Source organism: Phaseolus vulgaris, chromosome 11 (genome assembly GCF_051622355.1).
Source record: "Phaseolus vulgaris cultivar YP4 chromosome 11, ASM5162235v1, whole genome shotgun sequence".
NCBI lineage: Eukaryota > Viridiplantae > Streptophyta > Magnoliopsida > Fabales > Fabaceae > Phaseolus > Phaseolus vulgaris.
In genome coordinates, this window is record NC_143508.1 from 31,034,589 (window position 1) to 31,050,799 (window position 16,211).

Consider the following 16,211-nt stretch of genomic DNA (forward strand, 5'->3'; position numbering starts at 1 on the left):
CCTTTCAGCTTTTGATGCTTGAGTAAGTCCTTGGCTTCTATCAGATTCTCCTCTCTCAGCCGTGAGAACTCAAGCAGCTTGGGTACATTGATTTGCTTTCTGCCAGTCTCATGTATGAACCTTGTCATTGCCTCTGAATCTCCAGCAAACCAGTTTTCCAGGATGCCTTGGCTGCTTTGAGATTGCTCCTTGGATTTCTTCTTTCTATGTGAAGAGGATGCCATGCTTAATCTGTTTTTCCCTGCACCAATATATTAACATACAATACTAGAAGAAAAACATTACAGATTATTATTCAAAACATAAGCAAAACCTGTGGTGAAGCAATGTGCACCTAGACAACTTATAGTACAAGTGAGAGGGTGTGAGAGACGAGCTAAATTGTGCTAGGTTTATATAGGATTATTAAACCAAAATTGAAAAACACAAATTTTAATTCAGGGCAATGTGATCAGATTTTGGAAATAATGAATTTTGAAGAAAAATCAAATCCCACAGATATGCTACAGATTTTATTCCAATGGTGCAGCAGGTTCAGGTGTGGATTCACGTAAGAATATCTTGGAACCTGATTTTGGTACATCAAATCTGTTGCATCTACACAAAACCCAATTAGTTAGGATACCCACACATTAATTTGCATGGATCTGCTGGTCAATAACCGTAAAAGCAATCAACAATAAAGTGAGAGAGAGAAAAGTAAATCTTTCTCTTTCCTAGTCACAGCTGGGATTTCTGAAACAGAGAACAAAACATGTTAAAATATAAAACAACAGATTGAAATTTTCACTGCAGAGAACAATTCAAGCTAATAATACCCAATTCATTTAGAAGAAATTAAAACCTGTCTTTAGCAAGTGGTTTAGTGAATAGATAAGCTAAATGAAATTCAGTACCAATGAATTTTATATCACAAGTTCCATTAGCTATATGTTCTCTTAGAAAGTGATGTCTAATTTCAATGTGTTTAGTCCTTGAGTGCATGACAGGATTCTTAGACAGATTTATGGCACTAGTATTATCACAATTTATAGGTATGTTATTTAGCAGAATTCCAAAATCACTTAGCTGCTGTCTTAGCCATAAGGTTTGAGCACAACAACTTCCAGCAGCTATGTATTCTGCTTCTGCTGTGGAGAGAGCAACACAAGCTTGCTTTTTGCAATGCCAAGAGATTAGACTTGATCCAAGCATGTGACAAGTCCCACTTGTGCTCTTCCTATCAACTTTGTAGCCTGCAAAATTAGAATCTGAAAAACCAATCAAATTTAAAGATACCTTGTTAGGATACCACAATCCAACATCCTTAGATCCTTGCAAATATTTCAGAATTCTCTTTGCTGCATTGTAGTGTGATTCCTTTGGATCAGATTGATATCTAGCACATAAACATACAGCAAACATAATGTCAGGCCTGCTGGCAGTTAGGTATAATAAGGAACCAATTAATCCCCTATACTTTGTTTGATCTACTGATTTTCCTGCAGCATCTTGATCCAGCTGACAACTTGTTGAAATAGGAGTGTTGATTGCTTTGCATTGATTCATATCAAACTTTTTGAGCAGTTCCTTGCAGTATTTTTCTTGGCTTATGAAAATTCCATCCTTCAGTTGCTTAACTTGTAGTCCAAGGAAGAAATTCATTTCTCCTAACATTGACATCTCAAACTCACTTTTCATGGTTTTCACAAAGTCTTCACACATCTCTTCATTTGTGGATCCAAAAATAATATCATCTACATAGACTTGCACAAGTATGATATCTTCACTTTTCTTCTTTAGAAAGAGAGTTTCATCTGAATTGTCACGGCTATAACCTTGAGAAAGCAGAAATTCACTTAGCCTTTCATACCATTGCCTAGGTGCTTGCTTCAATCCATATAAGGCCTTCTTAAGCATGTACACATGTTCTGGATTTTTGTGATCTTCAAACCCTGGAGGCTGAGATACAAACACCTCTTCACTGATGTAGCCATTTAGAAATGCACTCTTGACATCCATTTGAAACAGCTTGAAACCTTGTATGCTAGAAAATGCTAGAAGAAGTCTGACAGCTTCAAGACGTGCTACTGGTGCATAGGTTTCACCAAAATCAATACCTTCTTCTTGGTTATACCCTTTAGCAACCAGTCTAGCTTTATTTCTAGTGATAGCTCCATGTTCATCCATCTTGTTCCTGTACACCCACTTGGTTCCTATGATGTTCATCTCATGCTTTCTTGGAACCAAAGTCCATACTTCATTGTATTCAAACTGGTTCAGCTCTTCCTGCATTACTGTTATCCAATTGCTGTCTTGCAGTGCTTCTTCCAGGCTTTTAGGCTCAATCTGTGGCACAAAAGCTACTGTTCTGCAGAAATTATTGAGTGAATTCCTTGTTGAGACTCCTTTCTCAATTTTACCAATTACATTGTCAAGAGTGAGATCCCTTGGTGTCTTCCATTCTTTAGGCAGTCCTGCATTCACAGTAGATTCTTTGACAGAATTTGGATTAGTAGCATCAAGCTCACTAGACTGATTCTGTTGCATAATTGTTCTTAAATCATCCATACCAGGTTCATCCATAACAGATTTGGGCACAGAAAAATCTGTTTCATCAAACACAACATGTATAGATTCTTCAACTGCAAGCAATCTTTTGTTATACACTCTATAAGCATGACCATTTATAGCATAACCAATATGTATTCCTTCATCTGATTTAGGATCAAACTTCCCCATATTATCTTTACCATTATTTAAAACAAAGCATTTGCAGCCAAACACCCTAAGATGACTAATGCTAGGCTTTCTACCTTTATACAATTCATAGGGAGTTTTCTTAAGAATTGGTCTAATTAATGTTCTGTTAAGCACATAAGAAGCAGTGTATACAGCATCAGCCCAAAAATATTTAGGTAAACCAGATTCATTTAGCATAGTCATAGCTAACTCTTCTAGTGATCTATTCTTTCTTTCAACAACACCATTTTGTTGGGGTGTCCTAGGAGCAGAATAACTATGTATGATCCCATGTTTTTCACAATATTTATCAAACTTTGCATTTTGAAATTCTCCCCCATGATCACTACGAATCTGTTTTATCCTATTTTCATTTTCATTATGCAGAACCTTAGCAAGTTTCTTAAAGGCTTTATATGCATCATTTTTAGAAGCAAGAAACAAAGTCCATGTATATCTTGAAAAGTCATCAACAATCACCAAAGCATAGTAATTTCCAGATAAGCTAGCAGTCCTAGATGGTCCAAACAAGTCCATATGCAACACATCCAAAGCTTTATTTGAAGAAACCATATCTTTTGATTTAAAAGAAGTTCTAATTTGTTTTCCCTTTACACATGCATCACACAATCTGTTATTTTGAAACTTTATGTTTGGTAAACCAGAAACAAGTTCCTTAGATTTTAGCTTATTCAAGTGATTTGTGTGAATGTGAGCTAGTCTCCTATGCCACAGCCATGACTCATCATTTTTAGATAGCAAACACTCATTTTCAGAACAACTCTTTATAATGTCTAGGAGATAAATGTTGTTTACCCTATTTCCAGTGAACAGCACCTTACCATAATTTTCATTTGAAATTGTACAAGTATTGGCTTCGAAATTGACCTTGTATCCCTTGTCACACAGCTGGCTAATGCTTAGAAGACTATGTTTTAGCCCTTCAACATATAGGACATTCTCAATAGTAGTTGAGTCTTTAGTACCAACATCTCCTCTTCCAAGAATTTTTCCTCTATTGTTATCTCCATATGTGACATGCCCTTCAACTTTGAGTTTCAAATTTATGAACTGAGTCACATCACCAGTCATGTGTTTTGAGCAGCCACTGTCAAGATACCACTGGTTTCTCCTGCTGTTTTTCTGCAACAAAACAGTTTTAGCACTTATGGTACCCCTTTAGTCTAGGGTCCAGCATGATTAATACCTTTCCTTAGGAAGCCATTTGGCCAATCCTTTAGGAACAAGGTACCTCCTAGCTTTACAATTTTTAGATACATGACCAGACTTCATACAATAAAAACATGTTGCAATATGCATTGTTTTTGAATAACTAAAATAGGAAAAACCTGGTTTGGAAGGAACAAAGAAACTGGACAGCTTTTTCACATTACCTTTCATTCCAGGATTATATCCTAAACCATTTTTATTGAAAACAGCATTCTGTGAACCTAATAAGGTTTCAAGATTTTCTCTTCCTTTAGTGAAATTTGAAAGTGTTTTTAACAAATACTCAACCTGTTTTTCCAGCTTTTTACAATTATCACAAGTTTTAATTGATGCATGCAAACATGTCAATTCAAGACTAATAAATTCAGTTTTAGCTTTGTGCAGTTCTTCTTCAAGAGCTTTGACCTTAGGTTCAAGTACCCTATTTACTCTATTCAATCTGTTGCACATTATAGCCAACCTGTTTGCTTCATCATGTGTTTCCTTAAAGGCTATTAGCAGCTGATCATAGTTTTCAGAATCAGTGGAGAAATTACTTACTGAGTCAGAGTTGGATCCCTCATCATTCACCATGAAGCAAAGATTTGCTTCTTCACTTTCAGTTGAGGAATTACTAGATGAGGATACATCATTTTCTTCCCATGAGATATATGCTCTTCTACCTTTGCCTTTGTCACTCCTCTTGCTTGCTGATTTTTCTTTACTTTGATTGTTTGGACAACCAGCTTTTATATGACCTGGTTTACCACATCCAAAGCACGTGTAATTGGAAGAATTTGAATCATTAGGTTGTTTGGAATACCTCTTTCTTTGCTGAGTTCTGTCACGGTTTTTCTTTCTAAGAAACTTGCTGAATTTTCTGGTGAGCAGACTCAGTCTCATCATGTTCTGGATCACCTTCTTCCTCACTTGTATCATGTTCCATGGTAGTTTTCAGAGCAATTCCTTTGGCCTTCTTCTCCACTGTTTCTTGTTCTTTCAATCTTTTCAGCTCAATTTCATGCTCTATCAGCTTTCTAAAAAGTGCAGCAGTGGACATCTTGGATAAATCTCTAGATTCTGAGATTGCTGTTACCTTAGGCTGCCAGCTCCTATCAAGACATTTTAGTAACTTTATGTTAAGCTCTTCCTTGTCAAAGACTTTACCAAGGCCAGTGAGGTGATTTACAATGTGTGTAAATCGTTTCTGCACATCTGCAATACTTTCTTTAGATTGCATTCTGAACAGCTCGTACTCCTGAATTAGTGATTGCTTCCTTGCCCGTTTCACATCATCAGTCCCTTCATGAGTCACTTCTAGTACATCCCACATCTCCTTTGCTGAGTTACATTGAGAGACTCTAAAGAACTCATCCATATTCAGTGCAAAGGTGATGATATTCTTGGCTAAGGAGTCATATTGGGCCTTCTTCTTCTCGGTTTCACTCCATTCAGACCAAGGCTTCTTTATTGTTTCATCTTTGACAACCTGCATAGGTATGAAAGGTCCACTGACCACTGCATCCCAGATTCCCATGTCAATAGACTCCATAAAGATCTTCATCCTAATTTTCCAAAAAGCATAGTTAACACCACCAAACATAGGAGGTCTATTAATAGACGCACCTTCAGCAAAAGGCATTTTAAACTCAGACATCATGCACACACTTGAGCAAAATACAAGCCCTAGCTCTTGATACCAATTGTTGGGTCTATTAGTGTCTAAGTTCAAGAGGGGAGGGGTGAATTGAGCTTATAAAATTTTCGCAAGAACACACAATTTTTCAGTATTCCAGAGGCAAAAAGAAGAGATTGTTTTTACATGAAACAGATTGATTCTTCAGAGCAGTCTTGGCACAATTTGAATTTGTTCAATGTAAAATTGTGATCAACAGAGAATTATGACAGAACCAGATCAGCTTAATATTGTGAGGATGAAGGATACAACTATGCTTAGAAATCAAACAAAATTACTCAACACAAGGTTTTAAGAGGAATGATCCTTTCTCAGATTTTAATGAATGGACAGTTTGTTCACAAATCACTTAAACCATTACATACAGCAGCCTTGTTTATGATCAGAGAACTTTAACAAATCAGGAAGAACAGTTTTCACTTAAACCCAGAATTAACAGATTCAATTTCAAAAGAACAGATTTAGTTCTTGACAGAATTAAGCAAAAATCAGAAATGAGTGCAGGGATGAGAAGACAAGGCACACAAGGTTTATACTGGTTCACTCATACAGAGCTACATCTAGTCTCACCTTACCCCAAGGTGGAATTCACTAAAAACAGTACCAATCACTTACAAACACAGCAGTTCTTGAACACTACAAGAACAACACACACAATGCTGAAAAACCCTATTTCAACACACCTTGCACTACAAGAAACCCTATCAAGGAGTGACTAACACTTACACCTTTACAAAACAGAATAAAGGAAAGATTACACCTGAAAAGAAGATGCAAGAACTCAAAACCAGTAGTTCAATTTGCTGCAGAACTGCACCAGCACCTTCACCAAGATCAAAGGTTTCCTAGAACAAGCACACTTGAAAATCCCTTTGGAAAACCTTTTCAAGAACTAAATCTCTTTGGATAACCCTGCACTCATTTCTGATTTTTGCTTAATTCTGTCAAGAACTAAATCTGTTCTTTTGAAATTGAATCTGTTAATTCTGGGTTTAAGTGAAAATTGTTCTTCCTGATTTGTTAAAGTTCTCTGATCATAAACAAGGCTGTTGTATGTAATGGTTTAAGTGATTTGTGAACAAACTGTCCATTCATTAAAATCTGAGAAAGGATCATTCCTCTTAAAACCTTGTGTTGAGTAATTTTGTTTGATTTCTAAGCATAGTTGTATCCTTCATCCTCACAATATTAAGCTGATCTGATTCTGTTATAATTCTCTATTGATCACAATTTTACATTGAACAAATTCAAATTGTGCCAAGACTGCTCTGAAGAATCAATTTGTTTCATGTAAAAACAATCTGTTCTTTTTGCCTCTGGAATACTGAAAAATTGTGTGTTCTTGCGAAAATTTTATAAGCTCAATTCACCCCTCCCCTCTTGAACTTAGACACTAATAGACCCAACACATACAACAAACATTATGTCAGGTCTGTTGACAGTAAGATACAATAAAGAACCAATTAGTCCTCTGTACTTAGTCTCATCAACAGGATTTCCAGCAATATCATGATCTAGATGGCAGCTAGTTGAGAATGGTATGCTGATTGATTTGCACTTATCCATTCCAAATTTTCTTAGCAAGTCCTTTCAATACTTGACCTGATTTAAGAATATACCATCCTTGAGTTGTTTGACCTGCAAACCTAGAAAGTAATTCAGTTCACCCATCATGGACATTTCGAACTCACTCTTCATAATTTCCACAAATGTCTCACAGAGTTCTTCATTGGTTGATTCGAATATGATATCATCCACATAAACTTGAAGCAAAATTATGTCTTCCTCTTTTCTCTTCATGAATAATGTTTTATCATATGTGCTTCTATCATATCCTTGTGAAGTCTCATAGCATTGTCTAGGGGCTTGCTTAAGTCTATAGAGTGTTTTCTTGAGTTTGAATACATGTTCCGGATGTTGATGGTCTTCAAATCCTAGGGGCTGTGAAATAAATACTTCTATATTGATATATCCATTCAAGAAGGCGCTTTTCACATCCATTTGGAATAGTTTGAATCCTTTTATACATGAGAAAGCAAGGAGAAGTCTAACAGCTTCTAGTCTAGCCACTGGTGCATAAGTTTCATCATAATCTATTCCCTATTCTTGGTTATATCCTTTAGCCACAAGTCTAGATTTATTCCTAGTGATCACTCCATGCTTATCCATCTTATTTTTGTATATCCACTTTGTTCCAATGATGTTCATTTCAGGTGTTCTTAGAACAAGTGACCATACTTCATTTAGGGCAAACTGATTCAGTTCTTCTTGTATAACCAATATCCAGTTGTTGTTCTGTAAAGCTTCATTCAGATTTTTAAGCTCCACTTGTGAAACAAAAGTCATTGTCTCATAGAAATTATTTAGAGACTTCCTAGTTGAAACGCCTTTTTCAATATCTCCAATGACATTGTCAAGTGTGAGCTCTCTTGGAGTCTTCCATTATTTTGGTAAATCTGCAGAAACAACAGGTTCTTTGACAGCATGTGAATCATTTGCCTCTATATTAATCAAATCCTTTTTATGCAGAACAGTTCTTAAATCATCACATTTTAAGTCTTCAGAAACAGGTTTTGGCATGTAATTGTCAGATTCATCAAACACTACATACATAGATTCTTCCACAGTTAGCAACATTTTATTGAAAACCCGATAAACATTCCATTCAAAACATAGCCAATATGAATACCTTCATCAAATTGTTTATCTTTGCCATTATTCAAAACAAAGCATTTAAATCCAAACACTTTAAGATGACTTACACTAGGTTTTCTACCCTTATACAACTCATAAGGTGTTTTCTTAAGGATAGGCCTAATTAAAGTTCTATTTAGCACATAAGCAGCATCTGCCCAGAAGTATTTTGGTAGCTTAGATTCATTCAACATAGTTCTAGCAAGTTCTTCTAGTGATCTGTTTTTCCTCTCAACAACACCATTTTGTTGGGGAGTCCTAGGGGCTGAAAAGCCATGTGATATCCCATGTTTTTCACAAAACCTTTCAAACTTAGCATTTTGAAACTCACCCCCATGATCACTACGAATAGATTTTACACAACATCCATTTTCATTTTGCAGAAATTTTGCCAAATTCTTAAAAGCAAGAATCATTTTTGTAAGCAAGAAAGAGAGATATATATTGTTTACTCTTTTACCTGTAAACAACACCTTACTAGAAGAGTCATGTGATATTGTGCACCCATTTCATTTGAAATTTACCTTGTACCCTTTGTCACATAATTGATTGATACTTAGAAGACTGTGTCTTAGTCCTTCCACATATAAAACATTTTCAATGGTGGTTGAACTACCAGTTCCAACAGCTCCTCTCCCTAGGATTCTTCCACGGTTATTGTCTCCATAAGTGACATGTCCCTCTGCCTTGAGTTTTAGACTGGTAAACTTTGTTAGGTCTCTAGTCATATACTTTGAACATCCATTGTCCAAATACCACTGGTTTCTCTTGCTGTTTTTCAAATCAGATATTGATCATTCATGTTTCATCATGAAACACAAATTTGTTTCTTCACTTTCTGTTGAGAAGTTGCTTGTTGAAGAAACTTCATTTTCTTCCCAAGAGATATAGGCTCTTCTACCTTTACTTCTTTCAACCTTCGTGTTGGCTGGTTTTTCTTTTATTTGATTGTTTGGACAATCAATCTTTATGTGACCTGTTTTATGACAACCAAAACAAGTATAGTTAAAAGGATTAGATTCATTCGGTTTACGATACCTCCTTTTTTGTTGGGTCCTATCTCTGCCTTTCTTCTTTAGAAATCTGTTGAACCTTTTTGTAAGTAGACTTAATGTTTCATCATGTTCAGCATTCTCTGCTTCCTCACTGCTATCATTCTATTCACTTGTTTTTAATGCAAGTCCTTTAGTTTTTCTCTCCAATGTCTCTTGTTCTTTAAGCCTTTTGAGCTCTAACTCATGCTCCATTAATTTTCCAAACAGTGCAGCAATGGACAGCTTTGACAAATCTCTGCTTTCTGATATAGCAGTCACTTTGGGTTGCTAGCTCCTATCAAGACACTTCAGCACCTTTATATTGAGCTCTTCTTTGTCAAACACCTTTCCAAGTCCAGAAAGATGGTTTACAATGAGGGTAAACCTCTTCTGTACATCAGCAATGTTTTCTTTAGGTTGCATCCTGAAAAGTTCATATTCTTGGATGAGTAAGTGTTTTCTTGATCTCTTCACATCATCTGTGCCTTCATGAGTTACTTCCAAAACTTCTCACATTTCATTATCCGAATTACACTGAGATATTCTGAAGAATTCATCCATTGTCAATACAGAAGTTATGATGTTCTTAGCTACTAGATCATATTGAGCCTTTTTCTTTTCACTCTCATTCCATTCAGATCTTGGTTTCACCACTGTTTCATCTTGGACCACCTGCATTGGCAAGAAAGGTCCATGGACCACAGCCTCCCAAATACAAGAGTCAATAGATTCCATGAAATTTTTCATTCTTATTTTCCAGAATGCATAATTCATCCCACTAAACATAGGGGGTCTATTAATAGACGAACCCTTAGTAAAAAGCACTTTAAACTCAGACATATTGCACACAAACTTGAGTAAAATACAAGTCTTAGCTCTTGATACCAACTGTTGGGTTTAATAGTGTCAAAGTTCAGGAGGGGAGTGAATTGAGCTTTTAAAAAAATTTCAATACAGATTCAATCTTCTCTCAAAACAGAGTAAAAGAATCGATTTATTTTGGAAAGAACAGATTTATTTTTCTGCTTACTTTAACAGAACAGTATTCCAATTATATGATTTTCAGATATTGAGAGAATTGATCAGCAAGCAATGTTTTACATTAATATGGACAGAATAAGACAGAGATTTGAATCAAGATACAATCTTTGAATATTAAACTTCACAATTGAATGAACCTTGCCAATTGATATACTTGATTTTGACAGAACAATATACTTCAATTATCACAACATTAGACACACAAATTTCAACAAGATATTCGGATTGGTTTTTCAGAAATCAAGAACAGTATGAATAGACCTTGAAAAGACAAATTCAATTTTAATTGAACAGGTTTATTTTCTGTCAGATTAACGCATGAAATAGTATATAAGTGCAAAGATTAAGGAAGATTGAACACCACAAGATTATATTGGTTCACTCAAATGAGCTACATTCAGTCTCACATTTCCCAAGGTGAAATCCACTAAAAAACCAGTACAAGATAATTACACAACCTAATGTTCTTGAACCCTACAAGAATAAGGGACACTTAGCTGAAAAACCCTATTTCAGCACACCCAACTCTTCAAGAAACCCTATCAAGAAGAGTGTTACAATCACAATTACAAACTCGTTTTCTCAACACTTATTTTAGTGAGTTGTGACTCTCTTTATAAAAGGAAATGATTTATAACAAATTTTCAAAAAACAGTTTAAAAAGTTGTTATAAAAAGAACAAAATGAAATTATAATGAATACATTTATTTTCAAAAAGACAAAGAGAAATTTTAAACAATTGCAACTCAGTCGTTTTGATAGCATAAAAGGCTGAGCTAAGATACTTGGTGCACTAAACAAAGTTATCAAAAAAACATTTAAAAAACAAGGCACCAGTTAAAAAAGAATCTATTCATTTGAGAAACAACAGATTTATTTTCTATATAGTAAAACATATTTTGGGAAAAACATGAAAAAACATTTAGAAAACTTTGTGCTCGATCTTACCACCTTGATAAGAGTTAAGTGGTGGGTCACGATGCAAAAAGCTCACTTTAAACACATTCTAACCTATATACAAGACTACCCAATTACAAAATACAATCTTCAAAGCAAAACACACACTTTGCTACATCAAACACATTGACTTGAAGGAGCCACATCGATCAAACACATTGACTTGAAGTTCCCGATGTCGAACTCATCCATCAAGCCTTGAAGAAAAATGTTGATCTTTTCGTGTGGACGGCCACTGACGTCCCAGGCGTCAATCCCGAGATCATCACCCATCGGCTTTCAGTATACAAAGAAGCACGTCCGGTCGCGCAGAAGAAGAGAAACCATGGTGAAGAAAAGAGACTCGCGGCCAGAGTCGAGGCCGAAAAACTCCTTAACATCGGGTTCATCCGTGAGGCCCGGTACTCTACCTGGTTAGCCAATGTGGTGATGGTGACCAAGTCGAATGACAAATGGCGAATGTGCGTCGACTATAAAGATCTAAACAAGGCGTGCCCTAAAGACTCATACCCATTGCCTAACATCCACCGGCTCGTTGATGGAGCGGCAGGGCACAAGGTATTGAGTTTCCTGGATGCTTTTTCTGGCTACAACCAGATAAACATGCACCCTAGGGACAAGGAGAAAACAACCTTCATGACCGACAATGCAAACTACTTCTATGAGGTAATGTCGTTTGGCCTGAAGAACGTTGGGGCAACGTATCAGAGGTTGATGGACAAGATTTTCAAGGGAATGATCGGCAGAAGCGTGGAGGTTTACGTGGACGATATCGTTGTCAAATCTAACTCGTGCAGCCAACACATTAAGGACTTTGCAGGAAGTCTTTGATGCTCTTCGGAGGACCAACATGCGCCTCAATCCCGAAAGCTGCGCGTTCGGGGTTGAAGGGGGTAAGTTTATGGGATTCATGCTGACTCACAAAGGAATCAAAGCCAACCCCGAAAAATGGAAGGCAATAACTGAGATGAGAAGCCCAAAGAATCTAAAGGAAATTCAGCAGCTACTCAGCCGATTGACAGCGTTGTCTAGGTTTGTCCCCCGCCTAGCCGAACGAATGAGACCCATGGCGCAAATGCTTTGTAAAACTGCAAAGTTCAGCTGGAATGAGGCATGTGAAAGCATCTTCACCCAGCTCAAGGAATTTTTGTCATCACCATCCATCATTCAGAAGCCAAGACCCGATATGCCGATCGTTTTCTACCTAGCCTATCAGAAGAGGCGGTCAACGCTGCCCTTGTACAGGACATCAACAATGAAGAACGTCTAGTGTACTTTGTCTGCCGCACGCTCCACGCAGCCGAAAAAAGGTACCAGATGATAGAGAAGGTGGCACTAGCACTGGTCCTAACGGCGAGGAGGATGCGGCCATACTTCCAAAATCACGCCATTACGGTAAAGACCAATTATCCCATATATAAAATACTGTCTAAACCCAATCTTGCAGGAAGAATGATAGGATGGTCAGTCGAACTCTCAGAATTTGACATTCGATACGAACCAAGATACGCCATCAAATCCCAGTCTTTGGCGAACTTCTCGGCAGAGCTGCCACCACAGGCTGACGCCCCCACGACATGGACGTTATATGTTGATGGGTCATCCAATAAAACCTCGTGTGGCGCAGGCGTCGTCCTTGAGGGACTGGGCGACCTGCGAATTATGCGGATTGTTCGCCTTTCGGATTCGGAATGATACTATCTTTATCCCTCGGAAAACCGGAACTTGTAAGCAAAGTTATTCCCCAACTAGGACTTGCGGGCGTGACTGTAGTTTGCCTTCAAGGCAACAAACAACCAGGTCAAATATGAAGCCATCCTGGCTGGCCTCAGTTTAGCTCATGACCTCGGGGCGGCGAGGTCACATGTAAAAGTGACTCTCAGCTAGTAGTCGGCCAAGTCAGAGACGAATTGGAGGTGAGGGAGCCCCTCCTCCAGCGATATTACCATACGGTCAACAACTTCATTGCCAAATTCGTTAAAGTCATTATCGAGCATATACCCCGACAAGACAATGAACGGGCAGACACACTGTCTCGCCTCGCATCCACTAAGATGCAAAGCCACCACCGATCGGTTATTCAAATCCATTTGAAGCAACCGAGCGTAGGAGAGGCCGAATGCATGGCCATCACCGAAGTCGATACTTGGATGAGTCTGATAATCCAATATCTAAAGTATGGAACCTGTAAACCAGGCAGTGAGAAAGCAATTAGACTACAATGTGCTCGATACACCATGATCGGCCACGATTTATACCAAAGGGGGTATTCAACGCCGCTCTTAAAATGCCTCACTAAGGAGCAAGCTCAATATGTATTGCAAAGATTCGCAATGGAGCATGCGACAACCATTCTGGGGCATGAACTAGTGGCCAAGGTTATCCAAGCAGGATACTATTGGCCAAGGTTATCCAAGCAGGATACTATTGGCCGACCGTTCAAGGTGATTGTGTGGATTATGTGAAGAAGTGTCTAAAATGCCAATAGTTTGGCCCACTTCATCATTTGAAATCGAAGGAACTCCACAGCATGACGTCGCCCTGGTCGTTCGCCATATGGGGAATGGACATCATTGGTCTTTTCTCACCCGATAAAGGCCAAACGAAATATCTATTAGTCGTTGTGGACTACTTCACAAAATGGATAGAGGTCGAGCCCCTCGCCGCTATATCTTCCAAGAATGTCCAAAACTTTGTATGGAAGAACATTGTGTGAACGGTTTGGAGTGCCAAACACAATCGTATCCGATAATGGCCGATAGGTCATCGACCAAGGGCTCCAGACCTTCTACGATGACCTCGACATCAAATCTGTCACGAGCTCGATCGAACACCCGCAAATGAACGGTCAGGCAGAGGCAACCAACAAAGTCCTCTTAAACGAGTTGAAAAAGAGGCTCGGCACGCGAAAGGAAGGTGGACCGAGGAGCTACTCAAAGTCTTGTAGGCATACCGATGCACCCCCCAGACCACCACACAAGAAATGGCGTATAGCCTCACGTACGACACCGAGGCCATGATCCCAATGGAAGTAGGTGAATCATCCATCAGGCAGAAACTATTAGACTTATCCCTCAACAAGGAAAGCCTATCGGTCGGACTCGACCTCATCAACGAGCTTCATGACAAGAGCAAAATCCGTGAAGCTGCATGCAAGCTTCGGGCAGCAAGAAAATACAACACGAAGGTTCGGTCAAGGAGCTTCCACAAGGGTGACCTCGTCTGGAGGATGCAAAGCGACGCCAGGAAGTCAGACGACAAATTCTCATTAAACTGGGAGGGACCGTTTCAGATCCGAGAGGTAGGAGAAGGAGGAGCGTATCACCTTGAGTGGCTATCGGGAAAAATTGTACCGAGGACGTGGAATGCCACACACCTCAAATTTTATTTCAGCTGAACAATGAATAAAATTCACGCACTTTTTCCTCGTCCGGTGGCAACAACGGTCAAAGAGGTTTTAAAGAAGCGTTTTCATCAAACAACGCGCAAACCATAAAATCAACATAAGAGGCACGATTCGGCCAGGATGAAGCCCTAATCGGCATTCCCTCCCGAAACCAAAAGCATAAGTGTCGGATAGGATGAAGCCTTAACTGACATACCCTCCCGACTCTCCTCACACATGGTTCGGTCAGGATGTAGCTCTAACCGAAATTCCCTCCCGAGACTAAAAGAACAAGTGTTGTCCAGGATGAAGCCTCAAACAGCATACCATCCCAACACCTTGTCACCACGGTTCGGCCAGGATGTAGCCTTAACCGACATTCCCTCCTGATACCCACACAAGCGTATCGGTCCATCCTAATACCGCTAGCTACACCGACCGCATAATTTAACTTGTCTAAATAAGACGCACTTTACACTATTACCTTCTAATGGCCGACCGCCCTTAATTTGTTAAGCAATTTACTTCCAAGCGACCGATCACATCAAACTTGTGCCGATTGAATTCATTAAGTTAAAGTTATTAACTCACACTCACACCGACCGAAAGAAAAGACTTGCACAAAATATTGAAAGCGAAAGCAACCGAATGTATTTATCAATCAAAAGGTGGAGGCCACACCCCAGCCTCAAGGAAACAAAACGAACGAAAAGGAAAGCCTAAAAGCCTAACCTCTAGTCTTCAACATCCTCGCTCAAGACAGGTTGGTCGGCATTCTGAAGGTTCTGGACCTCACCCGCAGGGACCAGTCGGCCATTGAAAACCTCCATCTCTTGGTCAAATTGACTAGAAGGTGGAGGCCCACCATACAGCACCCCAGCCTGCCGGACGGCCAGGTCCAAGCTCTGGGTTATGAAGACCATGGTGTCCTCCATGGTCTTCAGCAACTCGACCTCCGCCGCCTATGAAGCGACCTCTCCCTCCAGAGATGCCCTCTTGCATTTGGCCTCCTCCAGCGCCCTTTTCACTTGAGCGATCTTAGCCGCCTTCTCAGCGTTGGCCTTCTCCAGCTCAGCTACCCGAGCAACACCGAGCTCCAACTCGACAGCCTGCGAACACAGCTTCTTCTCGTAAGTTTTGTTGGCATCAACTGCCTGCTTTAGGTTGTTGGACGCCTCCTAAAGTTCATGCTCGAGGCGCGATAGCTCCTCGTTGCGACTCCTGCACGCCTCCGCCCCCCGGCGGGTCAGTATCATCCCGTGACACATCATCTTGATGTTGCCATCGAGCAGATTGTCCTCAGGGACCACCCCAATAAGCTCATTAATGCTTGGGGGTAGGTTAAAGTTCATAGCCCTTGTAAAACACAAGTCAACCGCAACACCGCCAGGGATGACTCTTGGAAGGTCGCCTTGGGCACAACGACCGCTGATGGGATTGGCCGGTTGAACTCGTCGATTTGTGGCAACCCGAC